The sequence below is a fragment of the Tamandua tetradactyla genome, chromosome 1 (assembly GCF_023851605.1).
Source record: "Tamandua tetradactyla isolate mTamTet1 chromosome 1, mTamTet1.pri, whole genome shotgun sequence".
NCBI lineage: Eukaryota > Metazoa > Chordata > Mammalia > Pilosa > Myrmecophagidae > Tamandua > Tamandua tetradactyla.
In genome coordinates, this window is record NC_135327.1 from 81,013,891 (window position 1) to 81,023,624 (window position 9,734).

Sequence of the window (9,734 nt, forward strand, 5' to 3'; positions counted from 1 at the left end):
TGAAGATTGGCTACAAGGGCAAACATTGTTAAAAAGAGATGGGTTCATGTTGCCTTCACTTTGATAGAACAGTGTGTTACAGGGGACCATGAATGATAAAAGGGTGCTTTGGTGGAGAAAAAGTCAGAAACAGAGAAGTTAGTGAGACGACAGAGGCAAGATAAAATAAATTAAAATAATAAAACATATAAAAAGGATTAAAGCAATAATTATGATTTATGGAGCACTTTCGATAGGCCAGGCTCAGTTTTCCCTGTGTTGGATGTACTATCTCATTTAATTCTGTGGCCCCCAATGTGAGGAAAATATCATCTTCATCTTTCTGATGAAGAAACTGAAATGAAGCAAAATTAAACCCAATATGCTATCTTTTGTGGAAACTATGAAGTAGGGTCTGGGAAACAGCGTTTTGGCCTCCTTTGATTAATCTGTTCTCCTTCTGTGACTAGGCCCAGCTTGAAGGAAGTTCAAACTGGGTTCATAAAGCACAGTTTAACGTGGAACAGTGAGCCTCACTATGGCAGAGAAACAACTCATTTCTGTCCCCCTTTCTGAAACTTGCATTGGTCACGAAAGAGTCGGAGCACTCTGGGTGTTTTAATAGTGAGTAAAACATGACTGCTTGGTCCATTCAGAGCAGCCGCCATATTCCACATAGGACGAGGTGTGTGGGGCTTACCATCAAGAGTCAGAGCTGGGAAGCCTCATTTGGGCTTTCAGCCAAGGTGCCTTTTTTTTTCCCCGGCACGGGCAGGCCCCGGGAATCAAACCCAGGTCTTTGGCATGGCAGGCGAGAATTCTGCCACTGAGCCCCCATTGCACCACCCCAAGGTGCCATTTTTGAAGTCAACTTCTGAGGGTCTCAGTGGACTGCCTGCAGAATGGTGGCAGTGGGGGAAGAAAAAAGGAAAAATAAACAAACGAGTTATCAGCTGAAAATCTCCTGGTCAGAAGACTCGAGAAGGTCCTCATAGCCGTACAGTGACCCTTGGCTTACACCAACAAAAAACAGAAGAGGAAGGAAGGAAGCTGGACACCCTCACCTTCCTCCTGGGCAGTGAAGCACTGGGCAGGTGGTCTTTGACCTTGGGTGGTCTTTTGACCTTGGCCAGGACTTCTCAAGGTCCTCTCATGACCACACCCTGCTCTTCCAAGAAGAAAAATACAGAAAGAACAAGAAGATTAATCCACCATCCCCTGCCACAGCCCACCCCCGCTCTTGCAGGGTGTGCATATCTTATAATTCCTTTTCATTCCTGCATTCTGTGTGAACCAACAACATTCCCTCATAGCAACTGCACTTTTATATGGATTAAGAACCAAATGTCGAAAACACAACAGAAAAAGGAATCTTATTGCAGTTTCCGATATCCAAACTGCCAAGAACCAGGAGCTTCAGGGAAGCTAAATCAATTACTCAAGAAGTTTCCATTTTTTCAGCTTTTCTCGAGAAAACTTGGAGGGAGACTCAAACCTACCTTTCCAAAAAAAAAAAAAATGCACACACGGCAGTGAACTGATAACTAAGGCATGTCCACAGTTTGCATGTTGGATGGGAAGGCGTGCTTAATGATTTGCCAAGAACACCAAAGCTGACTCCAGGTTTCCTGGGATTGCACCCGAAATAGCACTTTTGGCTGGTAAACTTTTCCAGGTTGGTTCAGAAATGTACACTGTTCCCCCGTCAGTAAACTCAATTTTGGGGGACTGTATCAATTTAAAGCAAAAAAAGATTAAATGCATGGATTTTATTGTATTTTTTCTAGAATCTTATTGAAAATGATTTAATATATAATTTTTTTAAAAACTTCATTCAACATAATCTAATTCATCAAACATTTGTTGAATACCTAATACATAAAGGTTACTGTTTTGAGAATTCGGAGATTCAGTAAGAATTCAGGAGCTTATGATTTAGATGAAAAAAAAGCAATGCAAACAGTGAACAATGAAAGTATGCTTCAAGGGAAGGAGTGTCTATTTAGGGAAAAAAAGATTCTGTTTCAGAGGGTCAGGGAAAAAAACTAAAAGAGAATTGATGAAGATAAATCCATTTGGTTTACAAGATTAAGAGGACACTCCAGGGAGAAGTGCTTTCCTTTGTGCTGCAAATTTTACTTTATCTCACTGGGTCCACACACATCTGAGTGGGTTTCAGCTCCTTCAGGAAATATAAATTGTTACAAATACAAAAAATTCCAATAAATACAAACATTTTCTAGAAAGATGCCTTACTCTGATTACTTTCCTGTTGAGGCTGGACATATGAGCTGTTTATCCATTCACTTGCTTCATTCATAAGTATGTTCATTCATTCCTTCCTTCCATAAACATTTTTGAGCATCTGTAAAGAGCTAGGCCCTGGGCAAGTCACCGAGGGTCCACATGAGGGGACCCACTTCCTCCCTGGAGGAGCTTTCAGTCTCAGAGGGAACAGGCACTTAACACAAGACGTCCAATTATCTGTTGAAGGGGACATGATAGAGGATGGTGTGGGGCCCTGAGTGACAACAAAAGCAAGCGTCCACCCAAGGGTCAGAAGAATCTCAGAGAGGACAATGGGCCCTGATGGAGCCTTAAGAGATGAGCCTGAGCCGGGGTTAGGGAGGGACCCCGTGGGCAGAGGAGCAGGCAAGGCTTAGTGGCCTGGGCATGTGATATGTGACCCCACAAGGAAGTCCAAGGGGCTAGACTCTGTTCCCAAACGACAGCATTTGCCCTCTTCCTGATTTCGATACATCAGCCTACTCTCTGCATAATTATTTGATTAATACTTTTATTTGAATCAACTCCTTAAAAACAATCTAGCTTCAAATTTTAAAATCCACACAATTGCTGGCTTGGATGCAGCAGCTATTTGTTTTTTCCAAGACTTTAAAATAAAACAAAAGTCATCTGCTTATCTTAGAAATCACTTGGCCTGTGAGTAACAGAATGTGAACATATCTTAATCACAGCATGAAGACAAGAGAAGAGATCCGTGGGTCTTAAACTTCTGGGGCTAGGAAACCCCCTGAGAGCATCCTGGAAGCAACGGGTCCTCTCTCTGCACCCATGTGTACATAAAACACACACTCACAGGCGGTACTATTTCAAATATGATTTCCCATTGGAAGGACCCCAGGGGTCCCTGGATGACAGACCCAGGCCCCTGTCGTAGGAGGGTGGTATGGGGGGACTGCAGTGTGAATGCCCATATGAAAGCCTCAGAGAACCTACCTGTGCCCACCGACTCCTGCTCTTCACCTTCCTTGGAGCACAGGAGGTCACCCAGCTGCCTTAAATAATGAGAGGTATAATTTCAGGAACTTTCTCATCTTGCCAATAACAGTTCAGGTTAAATGCAAATCTGCCTTGGCCTGGGTTGACTCGGTACTTCAGCCCTCTACTGGCTGAAGTAATGTATTGAGTTTGTTCGGCAGGCAGCTGGTGGCCTTAAAGAAAGCCACTGATGGGCAGAGGCCGGGGCATGGCCCCAACTGCACAAATGCCCACGTCCCCGCTTGCCAGCTACCCCGAGGGGCAGGGAGGTAGGCGGTCCAGCCAGCCCATGCTGAGCGGGCTCGGAGAGGGCAGCTGGAGCCACCTCATCAGGAGCAGAGTCCCGCTGTTCGAATTCTCCGCTCCATTCCTGGAGCTGCCGGCCTCATTCAGTGATGCCCCAGCACCCCCCAGAGAGACGGCCAGACAACAAGCAAGGTTTGTCTTCCGTTGGCAGAACAACTCCACTCCGAGGCCACTCCGCCTTCTTGAAAAGGCCAGAAAGAAGGGCAGACGGAAGGAAGGAAGAAATAAGCAAAGAAGGATGGACGGACACATGGAAGAATGTAGCTGCCGCTTTAAATGTGCCACTGTTTAAGCTCCAAACGCGGTCGCCAAGAGCTCATGTTAAATGGGGAGTAAATGAAAAGGTCAGCATGTCCAGGGACCCAATTACCGCCGGCCTGGTGCACAGGAAGGCCCAATTAATCCTCATTAGCTCGGCCTCGGAGGGCTGTCAGCGAGCAGCTCTAGCCTCCCCCGCTCCAGCGAAGGTTGTGCTGCTCGGTCCAAACTCTCCATTGTGAAGCTTGTTTTCTCAAGGCTTCAGACTCAGTCTTAAACACTTGCTGGTTTGACCCAAGGGGAAAAAAGAAAGACTGTGGCCCAGAGATGAATGAACTGTTCCCTCTAAATCTGTTTTATTTTTCTCTGTAGTAAGAATTCTCTTGCTGCACAGAGAGCCCACCTCCCTCCCTCCCTCACCACACACACACACACACACACACACACACACACGCACGCACTCTTTGAATTCATTGATCTTATTCAGAAGTTGGACAGCATCAACATATCCTTATTTAAATGCCTTAAACACAATGTGTAGTATAATTAAATTGCTTGTGCCTGTTGCGTTTTATTGTTTTAGCGCCCGATTATAGTAAGTGTGTGATCCTTAAGCGAAGCAAAACAATTTCATAATAACAGCCTGTCAATGTGAGGTACGGTGACAGCATTGACAGGTCCCAACTAAATGGAGATGGCAGCTTTATTTCTTGACAATTCTGTCCTTCTATTTCAGGATCATGCCCCCTCCCTTGCTGGGGTTTCTTTTCCTGTTTTCCTCACCCATTTAGCTCCCTCAGACCCAATTCCAGTTTCCCCATCCTTGCCTTCAGATGGGTGCCAGCTCTTCTTCAGAAACCCATCAAAGAACAACATTTCTTCAAGTCTTATCCAGGGACCACCTGCAGTAGAAACACCAAGGAGCTCGTTAGCAATGCAAACCCCTTGCTTCACCAACTGAATTGCAATTTTTAGGAATGGGAAATAAATAAGCATTTAAATAAGTTTCTCAGGTAATTCTTAGTGCACACACACACTCACACTATATAAACCAACTGAGATAAGGTAGTAGGCTTTTCAGGCACAGGAGAGAAGTTTGTAAGCGATAAGGAGTTGGAGATTCCAGAATAACAGTCCAAGAGATGGCCTCGGCTGAGAAATGTAGAAAGATGTCAGAGTGTGAGAGTTCCTGGTGTGTGGAAACCTCTCCTACCAGTTATTAATGGCTGCTTCCTTGAAATAATAGCAGATAAGTAGAAAGGGTTAAATGGCCATACTTCACCAGACGAGAACCAAACCAGAGTCAATATGGTGGGACAACAAATGTTTGTTGAGAGGTCGCTGGGTGCAGGTGCTAGGGCAGGCGCTAGGAGTGTGATGGAGAGAGATTCCAGTTTCCTGCTCTCATGGAGCTCCTGTTTCAGCAGAGGGAGGGGGACATATGAACAGGCAAGTTCAAGGCAAAGCGAGGCGCACCATGATAAGGGACGTAAATAACAAAAGGGGGACTCATGTCGTGGCAGGTTATGAAGGCTGCTCAGAGAGTAGTAAAGAAAGCAGATATTGGGAAGAAGAGGTAGGCTGTTCTAGGAGGAACAGTCAGTATGTTCCAAATGATCTGGGGGAGGAAAACTTTGCCTCCCAGATACTTTTGAAGTTCAGAAGTCTGAAATTCAAACCACAAAACAAGGAAAAGCAAGCAGAAAAGGCAGAGGTCAATCATGACAGCCTCATCCAGACATAGGGACCTGATGAAGCTGACAAAGCAGACATCACAGATGGTCACAGACAGTCCCAATGAAGCCTCAACTCTCAATTCCTTTCTAGGAAAGACTGTTTTAACTTCCTTTGAGCAATCAGTTCAGATAACTGCCTGCTAACAAATTTTTTTTTTTTTTTTTTTTGTCAGGAGTTGCATGGTCCGGGAATTGAACCCGGGTCTCCCTCATGAAAGGCGAGCATTCTACCACTGAACCACCCATGCACCCCTGCTAATGTTTTTTGGTCTAATTTGGTGAACATTTAGGTCGGGAACCAATGATTTTGTTTTTCTGCCTGTTATGGCAGTGCTGTGTAGAAACAGCCCCAAGGACAGATGAATCAGAGAGACCAGACCACACTGTGCATGTCCTCACTGACCTAATCACCTAAAGTCATCAGCTACTGAATCCACTCATCAAGACTTGGAGTGAACTCATAGCATAGGAGAGAGGCTCCCTGACTTAAGTAATCCCAAGGACTCCATGCCTACTGCATTGCCTGGGATGTGCCCAGACCTCCACCAACTATGAGTGGGCATTGCACACTCCCCACACTGCCAGTGCCACTTCCCATCACTCCCATCGCCACCCTTTCTGCTCAGTGTTCATCCCCATGCCCTCTGCGCAGAAAGGTCAACGTGCATTCAGAATTTGTGATGTGCGGTTGATCAAAGTTGGGAATCAGGGTGGGATTGAAAAGCCTCCCAAACTCAAGCTGAAGACAATCTAGGAAATCTAACTTTCTGAATTTATCCACAAGGAGAGAGAAGGCAGGAAAGGATGAAGGGAGTACAGAGTGCCAGGAAAGAAAGAAAATGAAAATGTATTGGCCACTTATGTACCCATCATCTCCACACATATTCCCCAGCCTTTACATTATCTTTCCTCTAGTAGATAAGTAGGCCAATGTTCGGAGAGGTTAAATGAATTGCTAAAGGATATAAGACCGGACTTACCATTTTTCCAGACCCATCTTTCTAGTGAGAAAAGATTTCAAATGAAAACCCTATTTTGTATACTCTCTAAGAAAAGCCAAGTAGAAGGAAAGGATCTAGAATCAATCTGGAGGTCTTACGGATGAAAAACCAATCTCTGGCATGTGCTTTTCCTAGACAAGAAAAGAGATTTTCAGATCACAGCAGTGGGGAGGGACCTAGCAGAAACCTGGGCTTCAAAGGGAGGAACTGTTTGATGGAGATCCATTCGGTCACATATGCACTTGGTCCCAGCCACAAAGGTGGAAAGTGCATGCCCTGAAACTGCTTACATGCCAAATCTGGAGGCAGGCTCTTCTCTCTGATGTGGGGGTGGCTTGACTAAGCTATGACTAAGAATTTTAAAGGAAAAATGATCACATATAGTTGAGGCCCCACGTCTGTGCAAACAAGTAGCATTACCTTGTAGAGTATAGCACCTTAAGAGTTGGGTGACTCATCCTCAAGTCACAGAGTCTTCAGATGACTTGGTTTTCAGGTCACTGCACTTTGCATGTAGACTGGCTTGCTCAAAATCCTCACGAAGGCTCCCATATCCCTGCAGAGGTAGGAGAGGAGGGCAGGAGGAGAGGTTGACTGAATTGGGCTGCGAGTACTCAGAAATGATAATCCATTTGTTGTTGCCTGAAAAACATGCCAAACATGTGACCATGGTGCTATTTCATCCCCTAATTCCAGCTAACACTACTGGGCTGTTCATTTAACACTCTCCACAACCCCACAAGAGAGGTGCAACTGATATCCCAATTTTACAAGTAGAGAAAACCTGGGCTTACAGAGGTGAAATGCCACATGCTAAAGTGCTCTGGCTAGAGCATGGTGGGGTTGCTTGAACCTACAGCTGGAAAGCTGGATCGTGGGGCTTTCCATGTTAGTAACTTGGGATGGTCAGTAAGCCTCTTGTCCTCTCAAGGAATTATGTAGTGCTTAACGGTAAATCCCAACACTCTTGCTTCTTGAGGCCTTACCCAGATGTACAAATCCCCCTTTGTTCCATGTTTGTATTCCCACATATTCCCAGCTCATCCCCTGGTTTCTAACCAGTGGACTTAGTCTATTGATAACACATTTCTCTGCATTTAATTTTGGAACAAGAGATGGAGTCCAGGCACTAGAGGCATTGCCTGAACACCTACCTGTATTAATAATGATTGTTACCACTCACCAAAGGCTTTCTGAGGGCTGGATACTGCACTAAGCCTTTTCCATGCATGAATTCATTTAATTCACCAAAATTCATGGAGAAAACACCAATATCACCCCCATTTTACAGATGAGGAAATTGAGGCCTGGAGAGGCTAATCGGTTTGCGTAGATGGAAGTCATGATAGCCACTATATGAAAGTCATGCTTTTTTGGATTCTCTGAGCCCTACCATGTTGTGATAATGTCACCAAGACCCAAAATATGAGTAAATCAAAGAAGAATTTGAGAGTTTTCCATATCCCAGACTCTCTGTGGTCATGAGGTGGCACTAAAAAGATTGAATATGTCCTTGTTATATCTATTTTCTCCTAATGTTTTCCCAAAGGAGCTTGAGACTTTTCCACCCAAGATAATTGGTTTATATTCCCCAGGAGCCAAGTGGAAGGCTATGAATGAAAATGCCATTGCTACAGATACCTTCGATATTTCATAACCACAGATCGTTGTGTATATAAAGTGGATAGACAAATTCCCTGCATAATTATTCCTTCCATTCCAGGCATATGTCTCACACCATAAAACATTAGGCATAGCCAGGAATTAATGAATTTTTTTAACAGAGAGAACTCCTCCCCTCCCCTATTAAAATAAAACCTTCAAACCTAATCAGTGGCACTGAGGACTTCCCATTTATCTGCTTATGGACACCAAGAGCCTCTGGAAAAGGAATAACTAAATCCCTTGGCTCCAGCCTCAGCCTGACCTTGGGCAAGGTCTTCTCTCTGGAGCTGGTCCTCTCTACTCATGGTTCTCAAAACCATCCCTTCCTTGGGAATCTTGCCCTGGAACTTCCTGAGAAGTCTGTGGAAGGCACTGGTGCAGGATGAGGCTGGGAGATTGTAGAGAACCCTCCATGAGGGCCCTAGGCTGAGCTTCTATCTTTTTCCAGATTGTTTTGGCACCCAAAAGTGAATATGTGAGTTAACTATCTCTGTCTGGGTAAATTTCATATTGTTGTTCTTATGTGTGTGTGTATATACACATACACACGCAACTTTTTTGTGTGTGAAAACCAAGATTCAAATAATTAGCATCTATGAACACCTAAATTAGGCCTTTGACATCAATAAAGATGGTACAAGGCTTTCACTGTAGGTGAGGAGCCAAACACTTGTTGATGTGGCATAAAATCCGAACAGACTTCTTCAATTTAAATAATCACTTTTAACATACAATAACTGCATTTCTCTTTGCACTTTTACTTTTGAGTTGTGGTTTTTAGTTTCACTATGAATATTAGTAGAATTAGTACCAACATATCAAAATCAAAATGAATAGGGTAGTGCGACAGTGGCTTAGTGGCCGTCCCAGAGACTTGGGTTCGATTCCCGGTGCCTGCCCATGCAAAAAAAAAAAAAAATGAATATAGTTTTTAGCCTTCCACACCCAAAGTATCACAGAGACAGGTGATTGATTGGAGGGTAGATTTTCTCCAGAGACAATTTAGGACCACATGTGATAGATAAGCCAGCTCAAGGCTGGTAAGTAGAGACAACAAACTCAGTTGCCTGCAGGGGCCTGGTGAGTGATGTAGATGGTGAGTCAATGCAAGAGAGTAGAAAGTGTTGGGGAGCTGAGGTGACTGGAGAGAATGCACAGGATCTGTTCAATAGAGGCAGACGCTGCTCTGATGTTGCCAAGGTTGGCAACCTAATTTCTGGGGCCTAGTGCAAAATATAAATGCTGGTCAAGATGGTACAGATGAATGTTAAATCTGCACAGGTACCACACCCGAGAGTTGGCCCTGACCAGGAGGGAATATGTGGGCTCGGAGCTGACAGTAGCAGCAGCTACATCGCAGCAGCGCATGCAGACTGGAGCTTCCTACTGCATGAGGCCGGAAACTTCAGGGCAGGGCCCCTGCCAGGACTTCCTCAGAGGTGTGCTAGCCTCCAGAGCTCAGGGAAGGGTGAACCCTTTCCTCTGCTGCTTCTCCTACAGTCTATTC